We start from the raw sequence: 16,086 nt of genomic DNA, 5'->3' as shown, positions 1-16,086 counted from the left end.
TCTTACATTCTTCTAACCTTTTTTCTACATACTGGTTTGCTTTTAGTTTGCTTCCTTTCTTAATATGGAAAAGTAAAATATTAAAAAATAAATCTCCATGTGTTATGACAATCTTTTTCCTAGAGCAACTAAGCAATGCTTATCCCTCCTCATAAAGTACCAATGGAAAACCAAAACTTGATTCTATAAATGTTCTCTCTTGGAGGAAAGAAACAAAGGTTTGCTTCTCTTCCCTGCGGAGGCAGTGGACCATGCAAACAGCTTTATCAGCAACACAAGACAGATATAAAGCTTACCTGTGTATTTTCCCCCTTGTGTTGTTGTTGGAAACACTTCTGTAATATATGTGTATGGGCTATCATATATGTAACCAGAATTTTTGGTGTCCCATTTGAGTTATTAATAAAACTATTTCAGTATGGACTCAAATGGAACCTTCAGGACAAGCTTAAAAATTTAAAACTTGCTTACAAGCAAGTCTTAAAGAAAATAACTTCAGGCAGTCAAGTCATGAATCTTGGCAGTTGACCAAAGCAGGAAAATTGAGAAGTATAAAATACAAGGGCATGTAATCAAGCATGTGAGTCAGACATGTAGCATACAGCAGAGAGGGGAGATAGATAGAAAAAGGAAGAAAAGACGAAGTGTTGGCAAAGTCCAAAGTATTAGGGAAAGTATGCATAGAAAGTGTGCTTCTTATCCCCTGATAGGAAGAATAAAAAGAGAAGCTACAATTTTCTGAATAATTTAAGAAAGTGGGAAAGTTTTCAAACTACTTACCGTAGTCTAGCAGTCTACTATGCAAGTGACCATGGATCTCAAGTATCTAAAATTGGAAGTGTTTCTGTTTCTGTTTGGGGTTAATCTCTCACTCGTTTTATGCAGTCAACAGATAGATCTCCTTTGTCCAGTTCAAGATGGATCATAATACCCAAATACAAATTAGGTTAATTACCCATAATGGGTCATGTATGGAACATGATCCAATGTCACCAGGAAGACAGAAAAAGCCTTGATGAAAATACTGAGTCATAGTTAAACATTAGTTTTCAAGAACTCAAGCCTAAAATAGAGTACAATATTTGGAGTTATTAGAATCTCTATTTTTTAATTCTGTGGAGCCTAAAAATAATGAAATTTTATGTCAGAGAAAGAGAGAGAGAGAGAGAGAGAGAGAAAGAGAGAGAGAGAGAGACTTGATTTATAAGTATTGAGTCCTGAATTTGAAAGTGACAAAAGCATGCTTCAGCCTTAGAGTTTTATTTATATAGAATGATGGCTTTTAATTTTGCTTAATTCAATTTGTGTTGAGTTTTCTTGACTTAATTCTCTAAAGTGATAAGAAATTGACAAATTCAGACTATCTGGTATAGTCAGTGTAATCACAAGAGTCCATATAAGAAGGAAGCAGGTCAGAGTCACAGAAAGAGATGTGACTGTAGAAGTTGGTATAAAGGATGATGGAGAGTAGCTAGCCAAGGAATGGAGAAATTCAGCACAGCTGGAACAGTCAAGAAAATATATTTTCCTCAGATTCTCTAGAAGAAATACAGTTTAGCCAAAATCACTGAAATCTTTGACTGACAGAACTATATTCATGTTCCTTTGTACAACCCAACTTACAATAATTGGTTGCACCATCACTATAAATCTAATGACCGAGCAGTTCCACTTTCAGATAATTGCCTGACATAAATTTAAAATGATAAATAAGGACTATGTTTATGGTAAGATTAGACACAATTGCAAATGTTGCAAACAAATGTTCTTCAGTTGGTGTTTGAATAAGTTAGAGTAATATTCCTCTCAGTGGAAGTCTGCACATCAAAAAATAAAAGCCTGCATACAAGAAATAGGTGTATCCCAAGTACACAGTACTTTAATTGACAGAAGTTATATTCAAAATGATAAACAAGCATATGCATGTGACATTTTGAAATGAAAAATATATAGGGTCCAAGAAGTGTCTGATTGTCAGTGATAGATGCGGGTAAAGTGTTGAAGAGAGCACAAGGAACTTTGTGGGTTAAGGAAATTGTTCTGTACCTACATCAGGATGGTAGTACATTTGCCAAAACTCAGAGCTAGATAGCAACAAATGGAATTTAATTGCGTGTAGTGAAAAATGAAAAATAAAATTTTATAATAATTGGTGTTGATGGTAGGAAAATGTCTGTAGAAGATAATTTTCCTACTTTGATCTTAATCATAGTTATTCAAACATTAAGAGCCACACTCCATTCTTTTCTATCAACCATCAAACTCAAAGAACTAAACAGTAGTATAAAATATGTGTAAACTAAAACTGAAGAATATCACGGGGAAACTTTCAGAGAAACTCAGTCTCTATAAATTCAACAAACGAGGGCAGCTATCATTTTAAAGATACAATGTTTAATCAAACTGGTCTTAAGTAGTTGCATGGACTTTACAACCTATTATTCACCTCTTAACTTAAGATGAACATTTCCATGGTTATCTTTGTCTTAAAGACAAAAACAAAAACAAAGCTTTATTTTCTTAAAAGATCTTACCAGTGAACCAAAGGAGAAAAACACAAACTGTATTTAAAAATAAAGAAAGAAATAGAAAGAAAAGAGAAAGCTTACAGAAAATACATGGAAAGAGTAAGAAAATAGAAAAGCATCATTCTAGGAAAATAAATGTGTATGTGGAGTATTAGTGGGTTACCTTAACATTGGGAAGGGCAAAGTTCCCTTTCCATGGTCAAACTCCATATCCCATATTATTCTATAATACAGGCCTTATTTTTCCATCCCACCCATTTCTCAGGCCAAAGAGATAAAAGCACTATCTTTACTTCAGTAGCACATGGTAAATACCACCATCTTGAACTTCAATGTACTGTGAAAATGAAACAGATTAGAGCCATCTAAAGGTAAATAATAATTCCACTAACTCTTGGCTCAAAATTCCAAAATCAGTTCCCTGATCAAATCTCCAAAGTAAATTTCTGACTCACCATTGTATCTCTAACTATGGAGAAAATGGGACACATAAAGCAAAACTTTCATACCTCAATTTCATTCAGCTTGTAATAAAAGGTAATGGAATATTTTGCTTATGACCTTAATATTTGCTTACTCAATATTATAAATAACATTTGTTCATGGAACTTGAAAAACTGTAGGTCATACAACCAATCTTTTCTGAAGCAATTCTGTTAAGCAATTAGTCAGCTCATTTTGGTGCTGAATCACAGGAGCAAAATTCTTGGAGGAATATATAAACTGTGACAAGTCTTTTAGAAATTCTTCTTTTGTTATTTTAACTTAGGGAAGGAAATTTAACTTTTTGGAAAGAAAACACTAAAAGGAAAAATTATGACTTTGCTTGAAGAATGTCTGTTTATTAGTTTAACAAAACACAGATTTCCAGTAGAAAAAGCACCTAATTTTATTTATGTTTCTACATATGTGGGAGGTCAGAACAGAAATGAAACTCAAGAAGATATATTCAAGAATTTATACCTAATTGTAACTAAAGAAAGAATGTAGGGTAAAAGGTCCAATGGAGAAACAGCCTGTCTCTGGCTTGTCCCAAAGTTCTTAGACTTAGAAATCCCTACTACAGTGACTCAGCATTACTGGACAAACAATATTTAAGCATTAACTGCTACCTAATATTTCCAGTCACCCTGTACTTTTCCACTATCTCATGGGCATGTTCCAAAGACCATAAAATAGGATGCACCTCCTATGCACCATCGGAGGCATAGGTAACTCCAGCCCAGGTCTTAAAAGCTAAATCTGTCCCTTTTCACCATCCCCATCCCCACTACCCCACTACCAGGAACCTGCAATGCAATGTCTTTTCTACCTCCTTCTTGAAGCTGCAATATTGTTATACCCTCATGACTTTCCTGATTACTGTACCCATTTCTATCCTTTTCCCTTGGATTAGACATCATTCTCATCTCACTTTTATATGCATCTTCCCACAAACCTTCAGGTTTTGTGAAAACTCTGGAACCAGGTACGAATCTTGGTAAGTTTACTCCTGACATCCATTGAGTGAGCTGACTGCCCATTACATGGCTTGGCCCTTGTTTGTTCCTTTCTGAATCCTGGAGACACAATAAAATATAGACTGTTGCAACCTTTTTGTCCTGGGAACTGGGTCATTAATACCTCTTTGGAATGCTTCTTAGAAAACACCCATTTGGACATGAGCTTTGTACAAGGAGATAAGAATGGATTGGTTTGCATTCTCCTACATTCTTTTTTTTTTTTTTTTTTTTTTGGTTTTTTTTTTCGGAGCTGGGGACCGAACCCAGGGCCTTGCGCTTCCTTGGCCAGCGCTCTACCACTGAGCTAAATCCCCAACCCTTATTCTCCTACATTCTTAACTCCAGTTGAACCAGCACCATTTTTTTGAAAATGCTGCATTTCTTCCCCCCCACTGGATGGTTTTTAGCTCCTTTGTCAAAGATCAAGTGACCGTATGTATGTGGGTTCATTTCTGGCTCTTCATTCAATTCCATTCATCTAACTGCTTGTCTTGTGCCAATACCATGCAGTTTTTATCACAATACAGCTGGAGGTCAGGAACGGTGATTCCCTCAGAAGTTCTTTTATTGTTGAGAATAGTTTTAATATCCTAGGTTTTATTATTAAAATGAATTTTCAAATTGATCTAAGTCTATGAAGAATTGAGTTGGAATTTTGATGGGGATTGGATTGAATCTGTAGATTGCTTTCCTCAAGATGGCCATTTTTGCTGTATTAATCCTGCCAATATATGAGCATAGGAGAGCTTTCCATCTTCTGAGATCTTAGATTTCTTTCTTCAGAGACTTGAAGTTCTTGTCATACATATAGTTTACTTGGTTTGTTAGAGTCACATCAAGGTATTTTTTGTTATTTGTGACTAATATGAAGGGTGTCTTTTCCCTAATTTATTTTTCAGTTTGTTTATCTTTTGAGTAGAGGAAAACTACTGATTCGTTTGAGTTAATTTTAAACCCAGACACTTTGCTGAAGTTGTTTATCCTCTGAAGGAGTTCTCTGGTGGAATTTTTGGGGTCATTTAAGTATACTATCATATCATCTGCAAATAGTGATATTTTGGCTTCTTCCTTTCCAGATTTAATCCCTTTGATCTCTTTTGTGTTGTCTAATTGTTCAGGCTAGCACTTCAAGTACTATATTGAATAGGTATGGAGAGACTGAGCAGCATCTTCTAGTCCCTGATTTTAGTGGGATTGTTTCACGTTTTTCTGCATTTAGTTTGATGTTGGCTATTGGCTTTCTATATGTTGAATTTACAATGTTTAGGTACAGGCTGTGAATTCCTTATCGTTCCAAGACTTTTATCATCAAGGAGTGTTGAATTTTGTCAAACGCTCTATCGCATCTAATGAGATGATCATGAGGTTATTTTTCTTTGAGATAGGTTATATAGTGGATTATGTAGATGGATTTCTATATATTGAACCATCCCTGCATCCCTGGGATAAAGACTTCTTGATCATGATGGATGATCTTTTTGATGTGTTCTTGGATGCAGTTTGAGAGAATTTTATTGAGTATTTTGCATCTGTATTCATGAGGGAAACTGGTCTGAAGTTCTCTTTCTTTGTTCAGCCTTTGTGTAGTTTAGGTATAATTGTAACTGTGGCTTCAAAGAATGACTAGGGTAATGTTCCTTTTGCTTCTATTTTGTGGAATAGTTTGAAGAGTATTGGTATTATGTCTTCTTTGAAGGTCTGATAAAATTCTCTACTAAAACCATCTAATCCTGGGCTTTTTTTGATTGGGAGACTTTTAATGACTGCCTCTATTTCTTTAGGGGGGTATGGGACTATATAGATGGTTTATCTGACCCTGATTTAACTTTGGTACTTGGTAACTTTCTAGAAAATTTTTCATTTCCTCCAGATTTTCCAGTTTTGTTAAACATAGGCTTTTGTAGTGGGATCTGATAACTTTTCTAATTTCTTCAGATTCTGTTGTTAATGTCTCCCTTTAATTTCTGATTTTGTTAATTTGGATATGGTCTCTGTGCCCTCTGATTAGTCTGGCTAAGGGTTTATCTATCTTGTTGATTTTCCCAAAGAGCCAGGTCCTGGTTTTGTTAATTCTCTGTACAGTTATTTTTGTTTCTACTTACTTGATTTCAGTGCTGAATTTGATTATTTCCCACTGTCAACTCCTCTTGGGTGTATTTGCTTCTTTTTTTTTCTAGAGCTTTCAGAAGTGCTGTCAAGCAGTTAGTGTATGTTCTCCCAGTTTCTTTTTGGAGGCACTCAGAGCTGAGTTTTCCTCTTAGCATTGCTTTCATTGGGACCCATATGTTTGGATATGTTTTACATTCATTTTCATTAAATTCTAAAAAGTCCTTTATTTCTTTATCTCTTCCTTAACCAAGTTATCATTGCATAGAACATTGTTAAGCTTCCAGTTGTATTTTTTTGCTGTTGTTATTCTTATTGAAAACCAGCCTTAGTCTATGGTGATCTGGTAGAATGCATGGAATTATTTCAATCTTCTTGTATCTGTTGAGGACTGCTGTATGATTGATTATATGGAGAGGGTACAGTGAGGTGCTGAAAAGAAGGTAATTTTTTTTTTGTTTTAGGATGAAATGCTCCATAGTTATCTGTTAAATCCATTTGGTTCATAACTTTGGTTACTTTCCCTGTGTCTCTGTTTATTTTCTGTTTCCATGGTTTAATCCATTGATAAGAGTGGGATGTTGAAGTCTCCCACTTTTATTGTGTGTGGTATAATGTATGCTTTGAGATTTAGTAAAGTTTCTTTTATGAATGTATGTTCACTTACATTTCAGGCATAGATATTCAGAATTGGAAGTTCATTTTAGTAGATATTCCTTTGATGAGTTTGAAGTGTCCTTCCTTGTCTTTATTGAAAACTTTTGGTATAAATCAATTTTATTGGATATCAGAATGGCTACTCCAGCCTGTTTCTTTGGACCATTTGCTTGGAAAATTGTTTTCCAGTCTTTTACTCCGAGGTAGTGTCTATCTTTGTCCATGAGGTGTGTTTCCTGTGTGTAGCAAAATGCTGTGTCTTCTTTACATATCCAGTCTGTTACTCTATGTCTTTTATTGGGGAATTGAGTCCATTGATCTTAAGAGATATTAGGAAATAGTGATTGTTGTTTCCTGTTATTTTTGTTGTTAGAAGTGAAATTCTGTTTCTGTGGCTCTCTTTTTTTTGGGTTCATTGTAAGGAGATTACTTTCTTGCTTTTTCTTGGGTGTAATTTCCCTCCTTGTGTTGGAGTTTTCGATCTGTTATCCTTTGTAGTCCTGGATTTTGGGAAATATATTGTATAAATTTGTTTTTTTCATGCAATATCTTTGTTTCTCTATGTATGTTAATTGGGAGTTTTCCTGGGTATAGTTGCCTGGGCTGGCATTTGTGTTCTCTCAGAGTCTGTATGACATCTGCCAAGGATCTTTCTGGTGAGAAGTCTGGTGTAATTCTGATAGGTCTGCCCTTACATGTTTCTTGACTTTTTCCCTTACTGCTTATAATATTTGTTTTTTGGATTTGGTGTTTTCATTATTATGTGACAGAAGGAGTTCTTTTCGGGTCCAGTGTATTTGGCATTCTGTAGGCTTCTAGTATGTTCATTTGCCTCTCTTTCTTTAGGTTAGGGACATTTCCTTCTATAGTTTTGTGGGAGATATTTACTGGCCCTTTAAGTGGGGAATCTTCACTCTCTTCTATAGCTATTATCCTTAGATTTGGTCTTCTCATTTTGTCCTGGATTTCCTGTTTGTTTTAAGTTAGGGCCTTTATGGCATTTTGCATTTTCTTTTACTATTGTGTCAATGTTTTCTGTGGTATCTTCTGCCCCTGGGATTCTCTCTTCTATATCTTGTATTTCTGTTGGTGATGCTTGCATCTATTACTCCTGAATGCTTTTCTAGGTTTCCTATCTCCAGGGTTGTCTCCATTTGTGATTTCTTTATTGTTTCTATTTCCATTTTTAGATCCTGGATGGTTTTGTCCAATTCTTTCACCGTTTGGTCATGTTTTCCTGTAACTTTTTAAGGAATTTTTATGTTTCCTCTTTAAGGGCTTCTACTCATTTATCTGTGTTCTTCTGTGTTTTTAAGTGAGCTATTTGTGCCCTTCTTAAAGTCCTCTATCCTTCAATGATGAGAGCAATATTAAGAAGACATTGCTATCTAATTTTTAATCTTTTTAAATAAAACGTTCCTATGTTCAGTAGCATGGTCGATGCTATTGTTTAGCCTTCCTTCCAAACTGTACATTGGCTTGGAATGTTCAGTTTTGCATGTGTGGCAGCAGAAGATAACCCCACATTCTACATTGCTACTGTTTTGTATGAAATAAATTGGTAAAGATTGACACACACACACACACACACACACACACACACACACACACACAAAAAGTCCTCTATCATTATAATGGATATGATTTTAAATGCAAATCTTGCTTTTTCTGACGTGTTGGGGCATCTGGACCTTGCTCTTGTGGGAGAAATGGATTGTGATGATGCCAAGCAGTCTTGGTTTCTGTTACTTAGGTTCTTGTCATTGCCTTTCACTGTCTGGTTATCTCTGATGTTGGTCTTACTGTCTCTGACTACAGCTTATCCTTCCTTTGTGCCTGTGAGCCTGTGATCTTAGGAGTGAAAGCAGTCTTGGAAGACCAGCTCATTCTAGGCAGAATTTGGGACTGGAGAGCTATGAGACACCTCTGCTCTGAGGGCAGATGGAGGCCAGAAGGATCCTGGCCCAGTTTTCTGTGGTTCCTGTGCCCTGTGCACTCCTGGCGGGTACCACTTTGGAGCAAAAGTGGTGTGTCTCCTGTGGGCTTTGCTAGAGTGAGAGCACTCCTGAGATACCAGGTCTCTCTGGGCAGGTTTTGGGACCAGATGTCTGTGGGACAGCCTTAAATCTGGGGGGAGAAGGAGATCAGAAATGAATGTAAAACTTTTAATGGCATCCTTTATATCAATTTATATTTAAATCTAGACACATTTTCTAAGCTCAGTAAGTATACGTAGCTTGTCACACTCATATTTGGAGCACTGAACTAATGGAAAAACCTTTGGTAGCTCTTTGATCTATTATAAAAACCCCTAATGCCCCTTCTTCGATTATTTCTGGACACTAACCTGATCATTTTATGATCTGAGATAACTTCTGGAGAGTTATCTGCTTTCTATATAAACAAAGTCCTCCTTTAGATATTTCCCTGACCTGTATATGAACAGAACGAGTTCTGGATCTCTCTATAAGATCAAAGACTGTTTCTGTATAACTATTTGATCTTCCTACAAACACGTGTTGTTTCAGGATACTTCCCTAATATATCTATGAACCTTGGTGAGTTCTAGATAGGTCTCTGATATATATGAACAAATATCCACATTTATTAATTATTTAATCAACATTTCTATTTTCATTATATAATTAGTTTTATTTTTTTAAAGAAAACAATTATAATGTCTTAGATCTTGTGAACTCTAAGAAATTATATTTGTACATGATATTAAAAATAATAAGTTGTCATTTTCTGTTTTTGATGACATTATTACTTTAATATGAATTATAGCCCACCCCACACCATCCATTAATCAGGTGTACCTCGGTGTTGCCATCCTTCAGCTTGAAAGAAAAACCCTCAAGTACCTTCTCAGCTTCTTATTTCATCCCTTTCCCCTGACTTTTTCATCCATTTTTACTTCACTATTAAAATTATACATTTCTAAGGGAGTAAATGCTTATTTAATTCATTTAATTTTCACAGGATCAGAAATATACTATCAACCCTACAGTGGTTTATTTTGCAATGTAGAGGCCACCTGTTTCGACCTAGCCAAAGAATGCTACTTTTTCTGAAACTCTGGTTGTTTCCCTTCTAGTTTACCACTATATATTGCCATGTTAGTGCAAAATAAAGTCAGATTTAGAGAGTTACACAGTATACGTGATTTCTATTGTTTCATTTTTATTTAATTTCAGTTCTCTAACCATCATTTATTTCTATTTTTATTATTTTAGCTAAATTCCAATATTGTTTTTATCTTTCCTTTCCCTTTTGATTTGTTTCCCCTAGCAAGCCAGTGCTTGTTAAATCTTTAATTAGAGAATAAAAGCTATGTAAATTATATTAAGTATGACTAAGTCATGCATAACTTCGAAATAAAATTTCTTTTGTTCACAAATACAAAATAACATTAATGATATTCTTTTTATTGAAACTCATTAGTACCATTGGAATTACAATGATTTGATGCTTTCTCCACACAAAAGAGAAAATTAATTTTGATAGTGACTTACATTCCTTTTAGCTTTAGCACAGATGTATGAATAATTCTTCACAAACAGGCTCTGTCCTGAGAAGTTTCAAACAAACATCTAGTTACCTCAGAAAGGGCATTGCTGACAGATCAATGAAATTATTCTTCCCAAGTCTAGCTTAGTGAACTAATGAGTTTATTGGGGTTGTTTAAAGGAGTATGAAGGTAGTAATTTATAGGAGCATAGATGCTCCAAAAAAAGTCTCATCACTGGAAAGCATCACTTGTCAAATGTGATGACTAATGAAAGCTGAGTCTTGGGCGCTCTCTGCATAATTTCAAGGCAGCTCATCTGTTGGATTCTCTCTCCCCAGCAACCATTACTGCTTATATTACCTTGGGGATGATCATGTAAATCTTAAAAGTTTCAGTGACTTCCTAAGATTTGTCAGTTTTTCTAACTACCTGAATCTTATCAGCATCCCTTACCACTCCAAGAGAGAATATTTCATTTCAGAAGAAATAGAGACACAGCCAACATAATCTTAAAGCAGAAAATATCCCTGTATGATAATGTTTTAAGATAAACCTCAACAGTGAAAGAAAACTATTCAAAATATTCATGAAATACATGGTTTTAGTTGGACAAATGTAAAAAAAAAAGTAAAATCGTGAAAATGGATCTAACAAAACTCATTTAGTGGGTATAACGAGCACAAGATACTGGGTGAGAAAATAAATGAGGGTGTCAGAACTTTTATGAACTTTTGTTTTGTCTAATTGGCAAAATTAATTAATCCGTTTCTTTCTATGTGATCCTCATTTCACAACTAAAATTATGACCATAGAAAATTTGGGGGAAGGAGCAACTTGAACTAGAAAATTCGGGGGGGGGGCAGGTGAAACTTGAATTTAGACTTTTTCAGAAATGACCTAGTACTAAATGACCTTCAAACTTTTCAACTATTAGTAAGATCTTATACATATACATTTTAACACAGGCCCTAATTGATTCATTCTCTCTCTCTCTCTCTCTCTCTCTCTCTCTCTCTCTCTCTCTCTCTCTCTCTAGTGACTACAAAATATTATATTATATGTAAAGTAACCTGTTGGTTCTCTGAAGATAAGTGATACTTATCCTGTAAAACTACTTTGTTTAAAAGTTTTCTAAAAGTTTTGATACAACTTTGCTGATTGAACATATCAGGAGTTTGAAAGTCACCATTCTTCATTAATAGTCTTGTTGAAAAATCAACAATTCTTCCTATTTCTATCAAAGGAATTAGTTTAGAGAACATAATATTTCCCCATACATTGGAGAGACAAATTGAAACACAAAAACACATCCGTTTCCTTTAGAACCAATGTTACAGAGGAAAGCCTGAGATGAATTGTAAGGGGACCTTTAATGAATACCAAAATTTTAAAATTCCAGTGGGAGCAGTTAAAGACGCTCACTATGCTTTGATAATTTTTGGCTCTCTGAATGCAACCAGGTTCTCACAGTAAACATGAGAGAATTTCTCCCCTGCTTCTGGCATAGACCAGAGCAACTCCCTACCCTACCCTCTTTTTCTCCTTGTCCTCCCATCTTTTTCTCCCTCCCTCTTTTTTCCTTCATTCTTTCCTTCTTTTTTGTTTTTATGTTCTATCTTAGTTTTACTGTACATGGTACTAGACTACATACAGATACATTTGTGAAATTGTATAATGTTCTTTGAACATATTCTTCCCAATCTCTACAACATTCCCTTTTCCCTCCCTTCCCACATCCTTCATTTTCCTTGATATTTCTATATCTATATTCATGCCCTATGTACACACATAATCATATGTAACTATATAAAATTGTGGAATCACTAATGTGAGAAAACAGAATCATCCTTTTGATACTAACTTAATTCTCTTTCTATGATTATCTCCAGTTATATCCAATTTTATACAAACAACATAACTCAAATACCTTTATGGCTGAGAAATTCAACTATATGTGTTATGACATTTTATGTAGCCATTACCCTAATGACAGATACCCATTTTGGTTCCATAACTGTTCTTAACAATGTATAAAAATTATTTAAATGATTATAACCATATAGGATCGTCTCAGAGTCTATGTTACCATGAACAAGAAAAATACCCATCTGCAGTCCATTTTAAAAATCTCGTTCTCATCCAACTGTGCTATGGGGTAACACTGAGAAGCATTTTTGAAAGTCTTCCTTTCTGTACAGTGGGTTTTAACTCCAATTAAATATCTGTTGGTTGGCACTGAAATGTGACATTTACGGCATCATGGTGCATATTTTGCCATATTGATAATTGCTGTGGTTCACAGGTCCTGAAGCTCTGGGTAGGATAGTTTAATTGCCTGCTGTCTTAGTTAGGGTTTTATTGATGTGAACAGACACCATGATCAATGCAAATTTAACAAGGACAACATTTAATTGGGGCTGGCTTACAGGTTCAGAGGTTCAGTCCATTATTGTCAAGATGGCACCATGGCAACATCCCCGCAGGCATGATGCAGGAGGAGCTGAGTTCTACATCTTCACCCAAAGGAAGCCAGGAACATACTGAGCATCTTCAGGCAACTAGGAGGAAGGTCTTGAAGCCCACCCCCACAGTGACACACTTCCTCCAACAAAGCTACACCTTCTAAAGTGCCACTCCCTGGGCCAAGCATATACAAACCATCACACCTGCCTCTCTTAGCAGCTTGTATACTTTGCAAAAGCAGTGAAACTAGACCGCAAGAAAGAGGTTTTCAGATAACTCACTTGAATCAGTCCCAGGCCACAAGCACAACTCATTAAAGACTGAAATCTAAGTCATAGATCTACAGACCATATCCCCTTGCCCAACACTTTACTTGCAATGGCCCTATAAATACATTTATCTTACCAAGTGCATTATAACTATCAAGAAAAAATATATAACACATTTTTCTCTTTTCTCATCAACTTAGTTAATAACTTCATAATGCATTCTGGTTACATTAATCTTTCAAACATCTACCTAAGACATTCATGACCCTGGGCTTCTGACCAGGTTCACAATACCAGGCATAGATTCCCTCCTGCTGAGGAAACCTGAGATCTAAACAGAAATTATTTAGCTATTCCCATAATAGTTGTGCCATTATTACATCATCATGCACCACTTATATAGCAAGTTAATATTATAGCGTGTAAGGACCAAAACTGTGGAAGAACATTGCTTATCCCCCCCTATATTTCTCCATAAACAACTTCCTGAATTATAAAGGCTACTAACATGACAGAGACAACTAACATGAAAGTTATTTAATCAATGAATGGTATTATTTTATATCTACCTTATGTTATACATAATGCAAATAAGTGTATGTTTATACACCTATATAAATGTATCTCAGTACAAGTATCTCAAAGGAAGTTAAGCCACTTGTACTGACAATGCCTCCTACAGAAACCAAAGAACAACAAAACACAAGTGCCAGGCATAAGAAATCTTTGGAATGGTTGGTCAGAATAACTCAAAGGCTCTTAAAACAATATAGATTACCAGTGTAGCCCTTGTTTATTTTGAGGGTAGAGCCCTGTTACTACATATTTAGGGCACAAGACCTGGATGGTTTAAGCTGGATCTTGCCTGAAAGCATCTTTCTTATGGTCTAGCTTCTTTGGTTTTAGAAAATACTATGCAAGTTGCTAAGGGATGTATCTTAGTTAGAGTTTCTATTCGTGAATTAACATCATGACCAAGAAGCAAGTTGGAGAGGAAAGAGTTTGTTCAGCTTACACTTCCACATTTCTGTTCATTACCAAAGGAAGTCAGGACTGAAACTCCAGCAGATCACTAAGCAGGAGGTGATTCAGAGGTCATGGAGAGATATTATTTGCTAGCCTGCTTCCTCTGGCTTGCTCAGCTTGCTCTCTTATAGAACCCAAGACTACCAGCCCAGTGATGGCACCACCCACAATGGGCTGTATCCTCCCTCCTTGATCACTAGTTGAGAAAATGTCTTACAGCTGGGTCTCATAGAGGCATTTCCTCAACTAAGGCTCCTTTCTCTGTGATAATTCCAGCTTGTGTCAACTTAACACACAAAACCAGCTACCAAAGGATGGAAACAATCAAACAGTCCAACTCAGATTCAGTACTTGTGACACATAACAATTACCTGCATGGCAAGATATTCACAAAGGTGCTATAAATGTCAGTCACATTTCAGTGCCAACCAATAGCTTTTGAATGACCCACCATACAGAACCTGAAGAAGCCACCTCCTGTATCCTGGCAGAAGTCCAGTGGAGCAATAAAGACACCAGAACCAATCACAAAGCTTTCAATCCAAAATTTATCCTGTTTACAGGATGCAAGCATAGGGGATGGAGCAGACACTTAGGGAATGGTCAACCACTAACCAGGCCAAATTGAGACACATCCTATGCCAACCACTATTTAATTTTGTATTGAGTAGTCTTTATTAATGAGTCACATTGAGTTACTTTTTCAACATCAGTTCTTCAGTTAATTAATTGAACAAGTATGATAGGGTATCTTCTCTTTGCAGTGAGAATCTAAATGTAAAATAAATACAAAATACTTTTGTGGTTTAATAAATACTTAATGGAGCATTTTTCTGAGGTATTTCTTATGATTTTATCCAAGATCTGTCTTTTTTATTTCCTGAAGAATAGTCTGTTAAATGATCTGGTATTGGATGGGGGCAAAGGACTGAAACCCTGAGGGCCAGCAGAAAGAATGGAAACAGGTGACCTTGGGAATAAGGAGGTTGGGAAGGCCCTCTAGAATGTACCAGAGACCTGGGAAGTGAGAAGCTTTCAGGACTCAAGGACTCAAGGGGTTTGGGGCATAGATGAAAGAACCAACAGTGGGGAAAGGGAGCTTATTGAATCCACCTCCAGCAAAAAGACAGGGCATCAAGTGAGGGACGGGGTTGCTATCCCACAGCCAAAGCTCTGACTCATAATTCTGCCTGTCCGAAAGAAATGCAGGGATGAAAATGGAGAAGATCCTGAGGTAAAGAAGGTCCAGCAGCAGGTCCAAAGTGGGATCCAGCTAAAGGGAAGGCCCCAAGACCTGGCATCATTACTGAAGCTATGGGGCATTCACAAAAAGGGACCTACCATGACTGCTCTTCAAAGGACCCAATAAACAGCTGAAAGAGTCAGATGCAGATATGTTCACCCAATTGAAAACAAAAGCTGCTGACCCCTCAGGATGAATTAGGGAAAGTCTGAAGGAAGCCAGTATGCTTCCTGGCTCGTGGCATAGCCTCTGCCTTCTCAACCTTATAGTAGGACCAGCAGTCTCAATTTACCTGGACCCCTGACATCTCTTAGACACTGGATCACCAACTAGGCAGCATACACCAGCTGAGATGAGGCCTCCAACACTTATACAGCAGAGGACACTGAACCTTGGTCTAGGTACAGTCAGAGAAGATGCACTTAATCCTCAAGAGACTGGAGGCCCCAGGAATTTAGAGGTCTGGATGGGGTTGGGGGATGGGGACATCCTTGTGAAGGGAATGGGGAGTGCAGGGGCCAGGAGGAGGTATGGGATGTGGAACCCTCAGGGAGTGAGGGAGTGAACAGTGAAGGGAGTAAAATATGGAATGCATAATGAAAGAGAGAGAGAGAGAGAGAGAGAGAGAGAGAGAGAGAGAGAGAGAGAGAGAGAGAGAGACAGAGAGAGGTCTGTTAAAACACACAATGGATTTTTTGAACCTATGAACTTGAGAATTACACTACTTTTAATCTCTTAATTCAATACCAATACAAAAGCACCACCCATGCCTCTCAATACA

This window comes from Rattus rattus, chromosome 1 (assembly GCF_011064425.1).
Source record: "Rattus rattus isolate New Zealand chromosome 1, Rrattus_CSIRO_v1, whole genome shotgun sequence".
Classification (NCBI taxonomy): domain Eukaryota; kingdom Metazoa; phylum Chordata; class Mammalia; order Rodentia; family Muridae; genus Rattus; species Rattus rattus.
The sequence above is the reverse complement of the archived record's forward strand: the minus strand, read 5'-3'. Positions refer to the sequence as shown.